Here is an 18,890-nt window from a genome sequence, read left to right as displayed (position 1 = left end):
CACTCATAAGTTTTTATACATGCCAAATTCCCCAAAGGCGCTCCTGGGAAGAGACTTATTGGAACAGTTACAAGTGACCATTGTATTTAAGGATGGGGAGATTACTTTGGAGGTAAATGACCAAAAATATATAGAAGTGTTGAGCTTAATATTGACAATCATTGAAATTGAAGAAGAAATTAGAGAAGAAATAATTAGGTGTTCCCTGGAGTATGGGCTTCCAATGTGCCAGGGAGAGCGAAAAATGCACCTCCTATAATAATTAAACTCAAAGAAGGGAAACAACCAGTTAGGATCAAGCAGTATCCTTTGAGAAAAGAGGACAGGGAAGGAATTAGGCCAGTGATTGAGAACTTTTTACAATTAGGATTACTAAAAGAATGCCAATCTGAGTTTAATACTCCTATTTTACCCGTTCAGAAACCTGATGGATCATACCGGGTGGTGCAAGATTTGCAGGCTGTTAATAAGATAACTGAAGATCTTTATCCAGTAGTGGCAAACCCATATACTTTATTAACATGCTTAACACCAGAGTTTACTTGGTTTACTGTTTTAGACCTGAAAGATGCCTTCTTTTGCCTCCCTCTCCATGAAGCCATTCAGAAAATTTTTGCATTTGAATGGGAAAATCCTAGAACTGGACGGAGAACTCAACTCACATGGACAGTACTTCCCCAAGGGTTTAAAAATTCTCCTACTTTGTTTGGGGAACAGCTTGCCAAGGACTTAGAGGCCTGGGAGGCCCCCACAGAAGAAGGAAAGCTGCTGCAGTACGTAGACGATCTTCTAATAGCCACTAAGATGGAAGAAGCATGTGTGGCCTGGACGGTGAGTCTCTTAAACTTTTTGGGACTCCAGGGGTATAGAGTATCAAAGAAAAAGGCTCAGGTGGTGAAGCAGAAGGTTATCTACCTGGGATATGAAGTTAGTGCTGGACAACGGACCTTAGGGCAACAGCGTAAAGAAACAATATGCCAAACTCCACAACCCCAGACAATAAAGGAACTGCAAACCTTTTTAGGAATGACAGGATGGTGTAGGTTGTGGATCTACAACTATGGGTTGCTTGTTAAACCTCTGTACACGCTTATGGCAAATGGCAGCAGAGATCTCAAGTGGACTAAAGAGGCCACTCAAGCCTTTCGTCGATTAAAGGATGCTCTTATGTCAGCCCCAGCCCTAGGACTTCCTGATGTAAGTAAACCATTCTTTTTGTTCTCCCATGAGAAACAGGGGATTGCCCTGGGAATACTAGCACAGAACCTCGGGCCATACCGAAGGGCAGTTGCTTACATCTCTAAGCAGCTGGATGCAACAGCCAAAGGATGGCCAGAGTGCCTCAGAGCGGTGGCAGCAGTTGTGATGAATATCCAAGAGGCACGCAAATTCACCCTGGGCCAGAAAATGACTGTATTGGTGTCTCACACAGTATCTGCAGTATTGGAGGTAAAAGGGGGGCACTGGCTTTCCCCACAAAGATTCTTGAAATACCAAGCTATTATGGTGGAACAAGATGATGTGGAAATAGTGGTGACTAATATTGTTAACCCAGCTTCTTTTCTCAGTGGAAATCAAGGAGAACCAGTACACCATGATTGTTTGGAGACTATCGAAGCCACCTACTCCAGCCGACCAGACTTGAAAGACACCCCTTTTGACGACGCAGAAACCTGGTTTACTGATGGAAGCAGCTACGTCATCAGTGGGAAGCGATATGCTGGGTATGCAGTTACCACCAGTAAAGAGGTACTAGAATCTGGATCTTTGCCAACAGATACCTCTGCACAGAAGGCTGAGATAGTTGCCCTGATCCGTGCCTTGGAAATGGCAAAAGGGAAGAGAATAAATATATATACAGACTCAAGATATGCATTTGGGGTTGTGCATGCACATGGAGCTCTCTGGAAAGAAAGAGGACTGTTAAATTCACAAGGAAAGAACATAAAACATGCACAAGAAATAATGCGATTATTAGAAGCAGTCCAGATGCCTGAGAAGGTAGCAATTATGCACATTAAGGCACACCAGAAGGTGAGCTCAGAATCGGAAGAAGGAAATGAGCTGGCGGACAGAGAGGCAAAAGAGGCAGCAAAGGGTGAGATAGTAATTGAGGCAACCTTGATTCCAGACGGACAGATATCCCTTGAAGGTAAGCCAATATACGATAAAAAAGATAAGGAATTAATTGAGGATCAGAAGGGAGCATATAATGAGGAAGGATGGGCTGTCACTACAGAAGGGAGACTGGTTATCCCCTCCCACATACTATGGTCCCTAGTTAAAAAGGAACATCAGAAAACACACTGGGGAGCAGATGCTCTATATACCCATCTAATTGAAAAGATTACTGCTAGAAATTTATATACTGTTGTTACCCAGGTTACTCGGCAGTGTGACCTTTGCCTCCAGACTAATCCTAAGAATACCCCTAAACCAAAACTTGGTCAAATTGGAAGAGGCCAGAGGGCCTGGGCAGCAGTGGCAAATTGATTTTTCAGAACTTCCAAGAAAAGGGGGGTATAGGTACTTATTGGTGATGACAGATACCTTTTCAGGGTGGCCAGAAGCCTTCCCAACTAGAACTGCCAAAGCCCGGGAGGTAACTAGAGTGCTGTTACAAGAAATAATACCACGCTTTGGAGTTCCAGCCACTATATCCTCAGATAGAGGACCACACTTTATTTCAAAGATAGTGCAACAAATTAGTCGTCACTTGGGCAGTAGATTGGGAACTTCACACCCCATATCATCCTCAGTCCAGTGGACCAAGTAGAGAAAATGAATCATTTAATTAAACAGCAAATTGTGAGGTTAGGACAAGAAGTTAATTTGCCCTGGCCCCAATCACTCCCATTGGCATTGATGCGAATTCGAACTAAGCCAAGGACTAAAGAAAAGTTAAGTCCTTTTGAAATGCTTTACGGGAGGCCATATGGAGTGCAAAGGGGAACTTCTACCCAAGTTGGAGAGGAGACACTGGCCACCTATATGGTGGCTTTGAGCAAACAGCTCAGAAAAATTGAAAAACATGTGGCTGGAACTCGGGGCAGAGGTTTGGATGGACCAGTGCATAATATACAGCCTGGAGATTATGTATATGTTAAGTCTTTTACAGAAAAAACCCTCGAACCACAGTGGGAAGGACCATTCCAGGTGCTACTCACTACCTTCACTGCAATTAAGATCAAGGAACAGAGCGCTTGGATCCACCATTCTCGGGTGAAGAAAGCTCCAGAAGCTCCTTGGAAAGTAATATCTGGTGATAACGGACTAAAGCTCAAGTTTACACGAACAAAATGAGCATATTACAGTTAGGGGTATTCGGTGATTCAGGACGTAGAAATTTAATTGTTTTGTTTGTAAATATAATTATATTCCAAGAATTGAAAAGTACCTTTAGCCAGAGCAATGTTGAATGGCCTTGGTCCCAGGCTTTTGTTAAGTCTACTGGATATATGGGGAAGGTACAAAATTTGAACTTGTCAACTATAGTCATGCATGGAAACCAGGTATATGAAAAGCAAGAATGGCAGAAACAAGGGTTGTGGTCACTTCAAGGGACTGTAGGAGAGACCATTAGAATAGGATGTCGAATGATTAATGGAACTACCCATGAGAAACCAGCTCAAATTAGTGTGTCATCTCCCCCTGAAAACGGACATAATGAGATTTGTAAGCAACGCAGTGAGCCAGATTGTTGGTATAATTTTACATTAGATAGGACTGTTGAGGTGGTATGCCTTTGGTCTCATAGAGGTCTTGGGCTCTCATTTAAATTTAGAATAAATGCCATAACCGAACCTGTTCAGATTCAGACTCGGAGTACACCACTCGAACTTAAACTTATGATTTATGAGGTAGGCCCATATATAGTGAGAAATACAGGACAACAGCAATTATTATTCAACCCAGAATGGTCTCTCAAGCGTGTTGAATTGCTAATACAAACCAATATTTCAGAGATTCAACCAGCCTGTTCCTCCTTCCTAAAACCATCCCTAGAAGGGTGGACAACATGGTTACAGAAGCAAGTACACCTTAGGGATAGGATGCGAAGAGATTTAACGGGAATGTTTGGAACAGGATTAGGAGTATTGAATGGCATTGACTCTGAAATACTAGCAAATAAGCTAGCAACTGCAACAAATGATTTGACAAAACTGGGACAACCTCTACAATCATCTTTATTGGCATTAGGAAATAGTCAGTGGCAGGTTTCAAAGGTGTTACCGAACTGGGCAAAGACTGAGGACCAGGACCATAAGTTAATAATAGACGCACTTAGCACGGTTCAAGATAATGTGTCTTTAGCTTTCAGTTGTGTACAAGCACAGTTATGGATCCAATCCACAGCTGCCTTGGCTATAAGAGAAGGGAGTGAAGGCACTTTTCCGACTGAGGTTCGAAAAGTTGTTTGGGACAATGCTAATGATTTTGAAAGAAAATTCCAATCCTGGTGGACTCTAGTAAATTTCACCTATGATCCTGTTACTAATATGGCCACTACCTTCGTGCTTACCATACGTAATGCCACAGTTTATGATATTCATCCCATCATTGCATTGGGACTCAATCATGAGGCGATGGTGTTGTATCCCTCAGAGCATAGGGCATGGGCCCAGACAGTAAATGGTAAATGGCAAACTGTGAATGTAGAATCTTGTGTTACTCGAGAACAACAAGGGTTAATCTGTGAAAGCAATACAATTGATGCTCAAGACGTATGCCTTGACACCGAGCAGGGTGTATGCCACTTTGAAATTCATCCAGATGCTGATCAAAAGACTATGCTTATATATACTGGTCAAGGATGTGTATGTTTAAGAACCACTTGTGTTTTTGTGAACATAGACAATGAGAATGTAACTCTGCCTGTTAAGAATAACTCTAATTTCTGTATTTGTAATTTCGTTAAAATTATGGGATGTGATTTTTCATATTTGTCACCAGTTACATACCACCAGCTGATAAGGTCTAACTACACGACATACCACAAACTATCACCTACGCCCATTGGAATGAACCTTACATTGGTAAAGCAACTGATAAAACATCAAGACTTAGTAAAAATTTTGGAAGAAATCAAAGAGAGCGGGCAAAAGACTTTAGTCACTGTTCACCATGATGTCCAAGAAATAAATAGAGTCTTACAAAGGGTTACGCAGGATGCAAGCCACAATTGGTGGGATGCCCTTTTCGGGTGGTCCCCAACTGCAACTGGAATTGTGAATAGATTATGTCATCCAGTAATTGTGTTATTGGTTTTAGTTAGTCTAAGCTTACTGCTGTCTTTTGTACTATTTATTTGGAATTGGAAGATGTTGCAACGAATGGCAATACTAACTTCATTGTCGAGAGTAAATGGTAAGGCATTAAGAGATACATATCTTAAGGATGGAGAAAGAGAAATCTTGTATTAAGTAAAAGAATTTATTAATTTTCTAGAAAAGGGGGGACTGAAACAGGGGATTTAAGGGTTACATAGAATGAAGAGATAACATATATAGTACCAGTCACTGTGTGCTTATAAGGAAAGGAATGCACGATGTATAACATATAGTATCAGTTACTGTGTGCTTAAATAAAGAAAGGAATGCACGATAAGAGACCCCTGAAGTATAGGAAAGTGTACCTCTCCATAAAAGTGCAAAGTCTGCGACCAAGAGACTACAAGCGCATGCGTGGAAAGACAAGGTGAAAAGTTCAACGAGTGAGGAAGACTTTTACTTCATCGTTTTCTGCCCACAGACTCATTTGAAGACCACCGACTCAATAAACTACGCAGCCGCAATGAATATGCAGCTAATTTCCATACGAAGCGGGGAAACAGGCGGGGCAGATAATCAATATGTATAGGCGATTTAGAATATGCACGTACTTCCTAGATAAATAGAAGGTTAGAAACATGTAAGGTACACAGGATTTGGGAGGATGCTCTCCCCCTGCGTCCAGCGCTGAATAAAATACGTACCTACTCCACAACTTTACGGGTTGTGAAGTCTATTTTCCGCGCTTCAGGAACATGAGGTAGAAAGGAAAAGTGGTAAAGACGTGGACTGTTGGGAGGATAAGGAGTTGACAGGAAGGTCTCACAGATATGTATGTATAACAGAAAGATCTTTGAATGTAGAATCTGAAGAAGGTATAGAAATGATAGCAAGTTTTGATGTAGAAGAAAAGAATTGCTGAGTGAGTTTTACTGGATAAATAAGAAGGCAAAGAGCAAGTGAACTGGAAGGGGCTTTTATCACTTAGAGCAGAGGATAAATCCACCTCAAACAAAAGATGTTTTTACCAAGCAAAAATATTTTCACAGACAAACAAAAAGCCATATTGCAAGTAGAGAAAAGATCTCAGAATCTTCCACTGCAAGAAAACTGAAAAACAACTTCTAGGTTAAACTGTAACATAATAACCTTTTGTGATTGGAAATAGTAACATGAATATTGTAATGTGTGCTGGTTTTACATAAAAGTTCCAAGGAAGAGGAGATGAAAAAAAGAGATGAAGTAAACTTGTGCCTTTGAACAGTCTGCCCTTAAAAGTAATACCCCATGAGAATTAGCATAACCCATAACACAGATCTAAAAAGACTGTGAAAATTAAAAAATTTCCACGATTTGCAGATTTTCCCAGGTGGATGCAAATTGTAAAAGTGTAGACACAAGAGAAATTTATTATTCTCTTAAAAAAGAATCCTATGGACAAAACAAAAAAGAACTTCCCTCTCTAGAGTGAACTGAAATTATTATTTAAGTGACAGATTGACTGAAGTGTCTCTGTATGTTGTTGTTAAGAAATATGGAAGGTGATAGGGGAGGAAGGATTGATCTTGAAATTTTATTCCAAATTTCTTAGTTTCCCTGTGTTAGTAATAAATTTCTTCTTCATACCCTTTTAAATTTTAGACCTGCCTTGTTTTTGCTCCTAAATCCTATCTCAAAGAAAAATTAAATATATTAAAATCAGCAAACCTAAATTAAACCAAGACATTTTTGGTGGAGAATTCAGGCAAGAGAAAATTAATAAAGGTGTTAAATGGGATCAATTAAGAGGAGTATAAGCAAGGCATGTATTAGATTATAAGGATGAAGTAGAAATAATGGTGAAATATCTAGGGGTGGTGGCTAACATTAAATTTTTCTGTTTCAAGTAGTAAGTTAAGTGTAATTTTGATGGTAATTGTGAAATGTGATTCATGATTGTGAGGGGTGGAATGTGCTGGTTTTACATAGAAGTCCCAAGGAAGAGGAGTACAGACACACACACACAAAGGTTTTTTCGCTGAAAACTTTTTTCTGTGAGATGCTAGAACCAATCAGAAAGCTGATTTAGTAATTGGCAGCTTGGGTAACCAAGTAAAAAGTTACTTTGCCTCCATTAATCACATGGGTAAAAGTGAAACTTTCTCTTTTGACTTCTGGTATCTGAAGATAAAGCCAACCAGTCTGGCCTGGCCCGGCCCCCTCCCCATGCGGCCTGGCCAGGCAGGGTGGGGGAGCCACTGAAGCCCCCCCGTTTTCAACTAAGGGCCCTGATGGCCAGGAGAAAGAGAAACCTTTGCGAAAATCTGAGTTTTCCCCCCTCTCCAGCGCAGTCACAGCTTGGCCAGGGCGCTGCCGCCATCTCAGAAGTTCAGAAGCTTTGCTTCCCTCCAGCCGCCCACACAGCTTGAAGGAAATGCAGCTGGGCTCTGTTCCAGCCGAGCCTCCCTCCCTCATTTGCTTGCTGAGCTCTGCAGTTTCACACAGCCCGCGCAGCTTAAAAAAATCCTAGCACAGCTCCAAGATGACCGGGCCCAGCTCGTTCTCCGTGTGTGCAATTTTATCCCTTCCAATACTCAAATAACACTGCAGGAAATCTCAGAAGTAGCATTTTCCAGCACTAAAATGGAGCTGAGACAATTCTGAGGATTAACAGAGAATTGCAGGACATGGATTCAAGATTCTCAGTTCTAGCAAAAATATTTTATTATATTTTAACCCCCAATAGCCTAAATGTTATAGTATGGACATAAGAAAAAGACTAAAACTTAAGAAAATTATAAAACAAAGTGATTGATGCCACAGCCTTGGGCCTTGCAGACTCAGAAAATAAATTTGAATTGCATCTGGATGTTAAACAGGGACATACCAAAGGAATTCTCAAGCTAAAATGTTTAAACCACTGGACAGAGTGGTCTCACTGTCTGCAGAATTGTGCAGCCACAGCTTTAATGGGACCTGAGGCATAAAAACTGATGGCAGGAGGATCTTCTATTGTTCAAGTCTGGCACCAAGTTAAAGCTCTGATAACCAAAGATCCTCTACATGGATGAGCAGTGCTCGGTGCTTATAGAACGAAACTTGTCCAGTTGCACAGAAGGATTTAGAATTGAGGACAGGGGAAGGGTTTAACCCAGCCTCCTGTTTGAACAGCCTGCACAGGGGCTGGGAGCAAACCCATGGCCGCATTCAAGTGACAGAGTTCTGGAGCTAGAACAGAAGAGATTGATGAGACATTCCCTGGCCTGAGGGACAAAATGTGTTCATGGATGGGGCTGCAAGGGCAGGAGAACGGAAAACAGTTCCAAGACATGCTCTTATTAAGGAAAGGGAATTAGACCAAGACTTACACTCTGCCTAAGGAGTGCAGAGAAGTACCACTGGTGGCCAAGTGCCGTGGCCCATCCCAAGTGTCCCTGAGCACAGAAACAGCCCCAGCACAGCTCAGCACGGGGGGACTCCTCACCCTGGGCTCAGGGGCTCTCAAGCCCCGCAGATTTGCACTTCCCAGCTGCAGCACCAGCATGGGAGGCCCCACTGAGCCTGCACTGAAGGCAACGCAGAAGCTCAGGGCTCCACAGCGGGGGAAGCCCCTGGGCCTGCCCACACATCCTCTGCTCAAATCCTCTGCCTGGGCACCCTCCTTTGGCATCTCCAGCCACTGGGGCCAATCCTTGTTGCCACTGCTGCAGCTTCGCTGCTTTCTGTGCCTGCACTCCTGTGGGAGTCCAGAGTATTCCTATGGCTTCCCTGGAAGGTTTAAGACCCCCCTGGCAGGGTCCCCAAAAACCCTCGAATGAGACCCAGGTGTCTCAGGGGCTGGATTTAGCTGCTTGGAACAATTTACCAACATTGAGAGAAAAAATGCAAGCTGCAAAAATAAATAGAGTGTAAATTAGACTGTTAGAATGTAGAATTAGCAGATTTCTAGAATGTTTGTGATAAGGGACACGTGGCCAACATGGAGAATTGGGGGTGTGGATACTCTTCCTCCTTCTTCTCCATGTCATCCATGCTGGGTGACATGCTGGCACTTGTAGATTGGATAAGGCCAGAGCTGGACCATGTAACAAGATTGTATTGTATTTGGGGTCATTTGTAAATACCTAGTATGTAATTTAGACTATAAAAGATAAGTCCTGCCTCTACCACGCAGACTCTGCCCTGGACATCTGGCGAGCAGACCGCTGTTCGCTGGACAAAGCATTCCTGAGATAAGGAAGAATAAACGAACATGAAAACCTCTAAGAACAGCCTCCTGCAGTCTCTCATCGACGGGCATTGGAAAGAGCTGGGTTCCAAACCACCTGCATGTCCTCCAGAGGTGATCTCAGGTCTAAGGAGACACCTCGGGATGTGACAGACTCCCACAGCAGCTGGGGAACACAACGGCACAATTCCACTCTGGCTCTAAATTGCATTCACACACTGGGCTGGGGGAGATGGGAAAATCACAAAAAAAATGGGAAGGTGATGGAAAATATACCTAGTTTAATTTTTAAAAATTTTTCTTTCCCTAAGCAGGCTTGGTTTGCCTTTCCCTTGGGGAAAGGAATTTTAAAGAAGTTTTTTTAAAGAGGTATTGCACCATCCAACAGAGATGAGTTTAAAATCTCAACAGACTGAGAATGGCCCAAAAGATCCCCACCAAGATAACAACCATTAACAAAACATCAAGGACCATCTGGAAACACCAAGCAACATCCACCCCAGACACAGCCCCAAGGTATAGCTGGAGACATCTGGTCTGGAAAATGCTAAGAAGGACATCCAGGAGTGCAGACCTAATAAACATCAGAAGAGGAGAAATCTGGGTGCAATAGGAAACCACATAGTGAGGACGATGCACATTGGAAGCAATGTACATTAAACCAATGGGCTTCAGTGGGATCAAACTGTATAAAGTTTAGGAAAATTCTAGTAAAGCTCACCTGTCATGAAATTATTTTCTCTGCACACTTGGGCAATGTATAGATGAAATTATTTCCGTCACACATCCTGGCAAGAATCAAATAATGTCTTGACTCTCTGACACTAAAGCTATCAAGTTCAAAGCAGATTTGTGGAGCGACACATGTGAATCATCCAATGGCTGCTCAGGATGAGAAGCTCAGGTTCCAGTGGGCCAGGAGAGGAGCTTTAGAAATGTACATTAACACTGCTGGAGAAAAGTACACATCTACCATTTGAATTACAGAATTAGATTAGAAGCTGTCCATGAAATAATAATCAACCCAACAGATGCACCTCCTGATCTTGTTCCCAAAGAAGCTACACTAAAAAACACGGGACATTGATAAAAAGTGAAATTACTCCAGGTGCTGTTTGCAAATAGATAATAACTGAAGAGTGGTGAAACAGATAAAAAAAAACAAAGTAAGTAATTAGCTCATATTCCACTCCAAATGTAGAAAGGATGGGAATAGGACTCGTTCTGGTTGTTCCTGGCAGACCATGACCATAAACAAATGCTGTTCGTCCTCAGATGTGCTGCAGCAACTCTCATTTTTTTCCCATGCACGACACCTTGCTGAGTGCAGCTCATTCAGCAGCTGAGCAAGGGGATGCAGGTGGCAGCCAGGCCTCCTGATCCAGAAACGGCTACAAAAGGTCAGGGAGTGAGGGCACTAAGAATAATACCAAAACCAAAGAGGACAGAGGAAGAACAAAGAGAGTCAACGCGTGAATCTGCTTGGAGATAGGGCCAGGGACTTGTACACGAGAAAGCAATGGGAGAAATCTTCAGTTTCAGAAAATGTTACCAATTGACAGAGACTGCTGCTCAGCAAAGATCCTGCTCAATTCCTGCACAACAAGAAGGAGAAACACTTAACACAGCCGTGAATATCGGATGTGATACTAAAGGAGGGGTGCATATTAAGGGGGACATGCAGCAGGCGGATCGGGAAATCTGAACCTTTAAAGTGCCTCATCCAGTGGAGAAAGGAAGAGGGAGATGCGGCCGGGAAAACGAGGATAAAAAGGAGGCTGCGTTTTAGAGACACCGCATGGAAAATGCCGCATGGCCTCTCCCTTTGTTCATCAATAAAGTCACTTTTACAGGACTCCTCCGTCTCCTTTGGACACACAAACCTCTGGCCACGTGAATTTTCCCGCACAGCCCCGGGGCCTCTCTCAAACATCCCTTGCCCGCCTCGGGCTCCTGCCAGGGCTCCACGTGGGTCCCGGCTCCATCCCAGACTCATCCCCAGCTCCCACCGCCCTCAGCTCCTGCTCACCCCGAGCTCCCGCCGGTTAAGGGCAGCAGCGGTTCCTTGGCCCGATGCCCGGGCCCGGCCCAGCGCGGGAGCCATTCCTCAGGCGAGGTTCCCGAGAAATGGCGGAGCTCGGGGAAAGGGAGGTGAGACCGTCCGCGTACATGCTGTGTCTTTTGCGCTTTGAGATCCCTAAAAGAACCTATCAGGACTCCGCACGTGGTGTGGACCCTGACATTTAATTGGCGTAGTCGGCAGGATTCCCTGATACTGGAGGAGTTGTTTCTGTGTACTTCGTACCAGGGGAAGACCTGTGCCATTTCAGCCGCACCCAGCCTGTCAGTACCGTGAGGACTGAACAGTGTTGGAAAACAAGGGAGGTGGCATTGGGTTCTTCGTGCAATCTGCACACAGACCCAGGTGGAGAATCAACTCCATTTCAGTTATCGGATAATTTTTTGTAAAGGATCTGAACTATGCAAAAGATGGGACTTGTGTTTTTGTTGTGTATGTGTTGCTGAGCTGCTTGTTATAGTTGAAGAGAGAACCTCCTAGGCAGTTTTTTCTCCCCTAACCCAGGCATGGAAGAAAAGGGATTGTCCTCAGCTAAGAGGCTGGGTGTTTGCTGCTGTTTTTGACTACCTGGGATCGTGAAGACACAAGCTGTTTAGTTACTAAGGTAGTACCTCCCAAGTAGTGTGGTCTCTTCACCCGCTCCAGGGACAAGAAAGGAAACACAGTTTTAGCTGTGCTTTTTGTGTAACTTTAAGCGTGTCTCCCTGAGAGTGGTTTTAGTCCCTTCGTAAAAATGCCTGAAAAAGATAAAGCTGCATTTTTCGCTTTGCTAGCTAAGTATAATGCCAGACCCTCCCAAGGGGGAGAAGATTGGGCATACAGTAACTGGTTTAATTTAGAAAATGTGATTGACAGGATACATTCTTTGCAACATGAAACAAAATTCAAACTCTCTCTCTCTTTCTTTCTCTCTCTCTCTCTTTTATTTCCTGTCCCTCTATCGCATTTGGTTGGCACTAAGTAAAGGTGCATTTTTGCAAAAGTAAAGTGGTTTTGTCCCCTGCTGTGTCTTTTGCGCTTTGAGATCCCTAAAAGAACCTATCAGGACTCTGCATGTGGTGTGGACCCTGACATCCACACTGGACAGCATTTAGAATGCTTCCTTTAGAGAAACAAACAACAAATTAATAAAAATTGATTACAGACAAAAAGGAGAAACAAGAAAAAAGGTAAAATATTTTATCTCTGTCAGGGGCTTGATCAAGGCTGAACCTCTACATGACAGTGAAAAACCCACTCACAGGTGAGGGAAGCCCATGCTTTCTCCCTTTCCCCCTGCACTGCCCCCAAAAGTAATGGTGATCCCAAAGCAAACAAGGGCAGTGGAGTAACCCAAGCCCTTCCTTGCCTGCAAAGCAAAGCAGCTGTGCACAGGTTCTGGAGTCCCACCTCTGCTCTCACCATGGGGTTTGTTTGTGTCGGGCTGGCTGCCCCAGCCCCAGCCCCAGCCCCAGCCCCAGCCCCAGCCCCAGCTGGGCACAGTGGGTGCTGGGGGCAGGAGCTGACTCCCATTTCATACCCACCCCAGCCCATCCCCCCAGGCCTGACAAAAAGCACCTTGGCAGCCGACTGAAGAATCAGTTTTATCCTCCCAGCAAAGCGGGAACCTTTGGTTCCTGTCCAGGCTGTGCAATGCCCAAATCTGGGAGGATGCCCCTGGGTCTGGACTCATCTGCAAATTTGCTGTGCAGCCTGGCTTTGAAGAAGGTGCCAGAATCCAAGTCCATTATTTTCAGCTTGCCAGTGGCCAGGTGGAGCAAGAGGTTCTCATCCTTGCTGTCCTCACTGTCTCCAGCAGCAGCAGCCTCACCCAGTACAGCTTCTCCTTCTCCTTCCCTGAGACCAGGCTGTCAGTGTTCTGACCAGGGCCCCAGCTGTCAGTGAACCAGGACAAGCCAAACCAGCTTGGATGGTGGCCACCAGTGCTGGGCAGAGCAGCTCAGCTCCAGCACAAGGGCTGCATGTTTCCATCTGATGACCCCTGTGCAGTGACACAGGCAGGACAAAGTAGTCTGGGGTTCTTTGCTTCTGATTGCCAAGGCTGTGTGGAGCTGTAACTTACCAGGAGCCTGCATCAAGTGTGCCTGTGCCTCTCTCCCTTCTTCTATGGCAGATGAATATTCTGCATCCAGGGACCACAGAACAGGTCTTCTAACAAGGGCCTTTCCAAGGAGTACATGGATAAACACCACCTGATCAGATCTGGGCACTCTGGGGAGGGAAACCAGAAACCACTGGTCAGTTGGAGAAGGCTCCATCCCCCTTTTTTCCACCGTTCCCCTGCCCAGGCCATGCTGCGTGTGCTCAGAGCTGGGCCTAAACCTTCCCATCAGTTCTTTGTTTTGGAGGAGAGCAGGAGAGCAGGAGAGCAAACACATGTGCCACCCCCTCAGCAGCTGCCAGAGCAGGATGCTTACGAGCCCACTGCTGTCTCCCAGCACTGATATTCCCCCCGTGCCCAGAGATGAGGATCCACCTTCAGAGAGCCATTGTGGCAGTGAGAGCTGCTGGTCCCAGCTGATGTTCTGGCCCCTCCTGAAAGGTGCTCCCCACAAACCATGTGATGCAGCAGGATGCCCAGGGACCAGAGGGTAGCTGGCTTGCCATAGTACCAGCCAAAGTGGGTCCATTCCGGGGAGCTGTATGATGGTGTTCCTATGGAATACAGATGGAGCTCATCAGGGGGATGCTGCTGCTCCCAGAGCCTGGCCCCAGCATCCCTGGGCATGGTGGGGACTGCCCCAGTGGCACAGAGTGTGACCACTGCCCTCTTGCCAGCACCTGGGACTTGTGTACAAACTTGGAGTTGGAAAAGAGTCCATGGTGTTGGAAGAGGCCAGCGGAGTCCATGGTGCTGGAAGAGGCCAGCGGAAGCCCTGGGAGGGCCCGACCATGACCCACAAAACAAAAACCCACCCAGTGGTGGGGAAAACCACTCTTCTCCCTGCTTGCATAGCCAAAAAAAATGTTAATAAGGCAAGGCAAACAAGGGCACATGAGCAGTTCAAGCCCTTCCTTGCCTGCACACCAAACTGGCCAGGGCATGGGGTCAGACCCCCCCCTCTCTGCTACCCCAATGGGGTTTTTGTCTGCCTGGCTGCCCCAGTTCCAGCCTCAGCCCAGGGCAGAGTGGGTGCTGAAGGCTGTCAGCAGGGCTGGAAGCTGGCCCCTCTCACACTCCTACCCAAATCAACTTGGCTCAAGCATTAATCCCATCCCAGCCAAAATAGGGGGAAGTCCCGGTGCTACACCCAGGCTGAGCCATGAGGCTGAGCATCCCCTAGGAGGGCTCACCTACAAACTGGGTGCAGGCTGTCTCGGAGGAAGGCGCCTCAGCCAGAGTCGATCAATTTTGCCTGCCCAGTGGCCAGGTCGAGCGGGATGTTCTCTGGTTTGATGTCTCTGTGTAGGACCCCACAGCTGCTGCAGTGCCCCACGGCCTCCAGCACCTGGTGGAACAGCTCCCACACCACTCCTCAGACGGGAACCCCTGTGCCCAAATTGAATGCTGCAGGTCCTTTCACCGCTCCGGGGGCTCCAGTACCATCACGATGTTGTTGGAGAGCTCAAGCCACTCCAGCAGTCAGATGACACCAGGGAAGCCAGTGGACACCTTGTTCAGCAGCATGATCTCCAGTGGTGCTCTGGTGCCATTGGGCTGGGGGAGGAGCACGATGCTGTCAGCAGGGCTGATATCGGGAAGCCCAGGATGCCCTGCTGGCCCCACACCCGCTCTCCCTCAAGGTTCCCGGTGACTCCCACCCTTCCGGGCCTCGGCTCATCCCCGCCCGGCATGCCCCAGCTTCTCCCCCTGGCCCCGCTCACTCACCAGCTCGCCCCAGTGCTGGACGTGGTTTCGTGGCACCCTTTTGATGGCCACCTGCAAGCCAAGGGCAGCAGCGGGCTGAGCTCGCCATCCGCCTTGCCGAACCCCATCCTCCTTCTCCTCCTCCTCCTCCTGCGCCCGCCGCCGGCCCCGCCACTCCCCGGGCACTCTCCGAGAGCCGCGTCGCCGCCCAGACGCTGCCGCAGCCGCCGCGCCCCAGCAGCGAACCCAGCCGGTTCCGCTCCTTCAGGCCCTGCTGCGCCTTCCCTGCCGGCGAGACGCGGCTGTCAGCGCTCGGCCCGCGAGCGCCCCTCAGCCGCCCCGGGCCGGGCAGCCCCAGGCGTTCGCTCTTTGGAACGGGACAGCGGCGGCTCGGGGCCGGCGGCCGCGCTGCCGAGCGGCGGAGCTCGGGCCGGGGGAGCCACAGCGGAGGCGGCGGGAGCGGCCGCGCCGCGTGTGTGCTCCATGGGCCCGGGAGGAGCCGGAGCCGGGGCCGGGCTCAGGACAGGCGGAGCCAAAGGGAGGCGATACCGTCCCAGCCCCAGGCACTGATGCCCGCCCAGCAGCGCCACCGCTGAGGTGGCTGAGTGACTGGAATCATACTGGGATTGGCTGGGAGTGGCTGTGAACAACTGGAATCGTGGTGATCTGGGAAGTGACTGAGAGTGACTGAGAGCATGCTGGGGGTTACTAGGTTATACTGGGAGAGACAGGGATTATACTGGAGACTACTGAGGTCATGCTGGCATTGACAAGGAACAACTGGGCCTCATACTGGGAGTGACTGGGACTATGCTAGGGGTAACTGAGAGAACTGGGAACACACTGGATGAAAATGGGAGGAACTGGGAGCAACTGGGACTGTGCTGGGGGCAAGTTGCATCATAACAGGGAATGACTGGGAGTGACTGGGCTCATACTGGGAGTACCGAGGAAACTGCAACGACACTGAAGAAGCACCTGGCCTCATACTGGGAGCAGCCATTTCCGGCACCAGGACCCCCGAACCCCTTTCCGGCCATGCCGCCCCTCCAGCCCCAGCACCCCCCGCCGGGTCCCGGCAATCCCAGGGGTTCCTCCCCCACTCTCGGGCTCCCCACTTTGGGGTTCTGGGGCTCTCCTCTCTCTGGGGTCCCGCTCAGGGAAGCCGCGGCTCTCCCGGGGCTCCCCAAAACCGCTCTCCCCCCGCCGATCCCGCTGCTCCCGCCGCTCCCGCGCGCTCCCCACGTGGCTCCGGCAGAGCTCGCAGGTCCCGGCCCGGGAAGCCCAACCCCACCACGGGGGGACCCCCATCCCCCCGCCCCCCAACGGGGCTCTGCCCGCACCCACCGGGACCTCCAAAAACACCTCCCGGGGACCTCCCGGTGTCCCCCCGAGGGCCATCTGCGCCTCTGGAGCCCGGCAAGATCCAAACATCCCCCCAAAAATCCCCAAACCCAGGGAATCCCCCGGGATATTTGGGGCGAGCTCCCCCTCCCCGGGCACCTGCGATGTGGGGCGATGGTCCTGAGGGGGCTGCGAGTTCATGGAGCTCCGGGTTAGCGCAGTTGATTCGTTCCTTGTCTCCTCCTGCTTCTGCTGCCGCTCCGCCTCTTCCTCCCTCCTCCTCCCCCATTCTGCGCCCCGAACTGGGAGGGGATGGGTCAGCGGAACGGCGGGAACCGTGAGGGGAAAGGGGCGTGGCCAAGGAAAGGGCGGGAACTGTGAGAGAAAGGGGGCGGGGCCAAGAGAAGGGCGGGAACAGTGAGGGAAAAGGGGTGGGGCCAGGGCGGCCGCACGGTCTTGAAAGGGCCTGGTTTGGCCGAAAATCACTCGAAAGGGCCCCAAATGCAGCCTAAATCCACGAGGTTTGGCCTAAAGTCAGCCAAAGGGACCTCAAATCCACACAAAAGGGGTCTAAAATCTGAAAATGGACCTTACATTATCCAAATGATGCCTAAAATCCAACCTTAAACTGCCCAGTTTATACTAAAATCACCCAAACAGGCCTAAAATCTTTGGTATAAAGACCGAGACCAAAATGGGCTCCAGAACTGGCACTGGGACCAAGACTGAGACCAGCACCAACACTGGGACCAGCACCGGGAGAATTCTGGGACTGGGACTGAGAGTGGCACTGGCAAGATGTTGTATTTACTACATTATATATGTAACTAATATACTTTGATTGTATTCATTTATATACAATTGCTGTTATTATTAATAAATTGCTGCTAAATTTAACCTTGTTGTTTCGATTAATTGGACAAATCAAACTTATCCATTTATAAAAATTTGGTGCATTGGCCGGGAACTCCAGTCCAAGGGAAGAGTGGCTTGTTTTGGGAAGGAGCTCCCCACCAGCTGTTAAGGTGGTCCTGAGACTAGACCAAGCTCTTGTGGAGAAGGAGCTCCAAATTAAAGTAAAGCATAAGCAAAATAAGCTAGTGAAAGGAGGTGTGTAAAAAGGAAGGCTCCAGGAGGAGTGCTGGCAAGTGGTGGAGTACCCGTAAAATATCTTGTGCACAAGAACCGCGTGGGAAAAGGGGCTGTAAGTGCCGCGGGGTTGGGTAAGGTGGGCGGCTGTGTGAAAGGTTTTAAAGAAAAGGGAGCTAATGCTTGAAGGAGTTAACTAGGAAGGGAGTGACTGAGTTGTTCACTTATCTTTTGGAAGAGGAAAAATAGATGGAAAATAGTAAGTAATTAGAAGGTTCACAGAAAGTAGCCAGAAAGAGAAGGGAGGGAGAATAAAAAGGGAAATTAAGGACTTAAGAGTGGAGCTGGTAGTTGGTAAAGGATGAAATACTGCAAATATTGAGTGAGGGAGTTGAACCACGACACGAGTGAGAGAGAGTGAAGGAGACTAAGGAATAGGGGATTTCTTAGTGTGTTGCTGCCAGAGATGGGTCAAGGGAAGAGTAAGACCTCTGATCCAGGGGTTGCAAATTATGTGAAAAATTCGCGAGAACCTGGTGTGCCTGGGAACCAAGAGGGGGGCTCCCAGAAGCTGAGCAGTATTCCTCAGGAACAGTCCACTGGGGATCATGTTACGGTACAGGAATACAAGGGAATCCCAAAGAGAAAAAAGCAAGCAGAAACTGATCAATTATTGTATGATTGCATGAACAAAGGAAAAAATTCATGCAAAAAATTTATACTTGACAGAACTTGAATCATTTGAAAATTGGATTTGTCAGGCTTTAAACCTACATTTTAAAGAACCTCTTAGCCAGGAGAAAAAATTGCAGGCTATTTTAGGAATATTATTTATAAAGAAAGAGGAAGAAATAATGAGACCATTAAGAATGAGAGCTCGAAATAAAGATCGTCAGAGGCCAGAACATAGGCAGAATATAAGGGATTTTGGGTGGATAATTATCCAAGAAATGCAAAGAACAGTGCCCAGGTGACTAAATACTATGGGGAAAGCCCTGAGTGAGCACCAAGAAAAGGATGAATACACAATAAAATGGCTAAAAAGACTAAGAAATAATTTACAATTATACTCAGGTATAGACCCTGATTCAG

At 47.5% G+C, this 18,890-nt stretch overlaps 2 pseudogenes; one reads left to right on the top strand and one right to left on the bottom strand.

Annotated features, from left to right (window-relative positions):
- LOC130266042 (zinc finger protein 883-like) overlaps window positions 1–18,890 on the top strand; it is a 222,077-nt pseudogene that overhangs the window by 114,584 nt on the left and 88,603 nt on the right.
- On the bottom strand, window positions 13,662–16,023 carry LOC130266134 (serine/threonine-protein kinase pim-1-like; annotated as a pseudogene).

Source organism: Oenanthe melanoleuca, unplaced genomic scaffold (genome assembly GCF_029582105.1).
Source record: "Oenanthe melanoleuca isolate GR-GAL-2019-014 unplaced genomic scaffold, OMel1.0 S001, whole genome shotgun sequence".
NCBI lineage: Eukaryota > Metazoa > Chordata > Aves > Passeriformes > Muscicapidae > Oenanthe > Oenanthe melanoleuca.
This window is presented reverse-complemented; position numbering and strand designations above follow the sequence as displayed.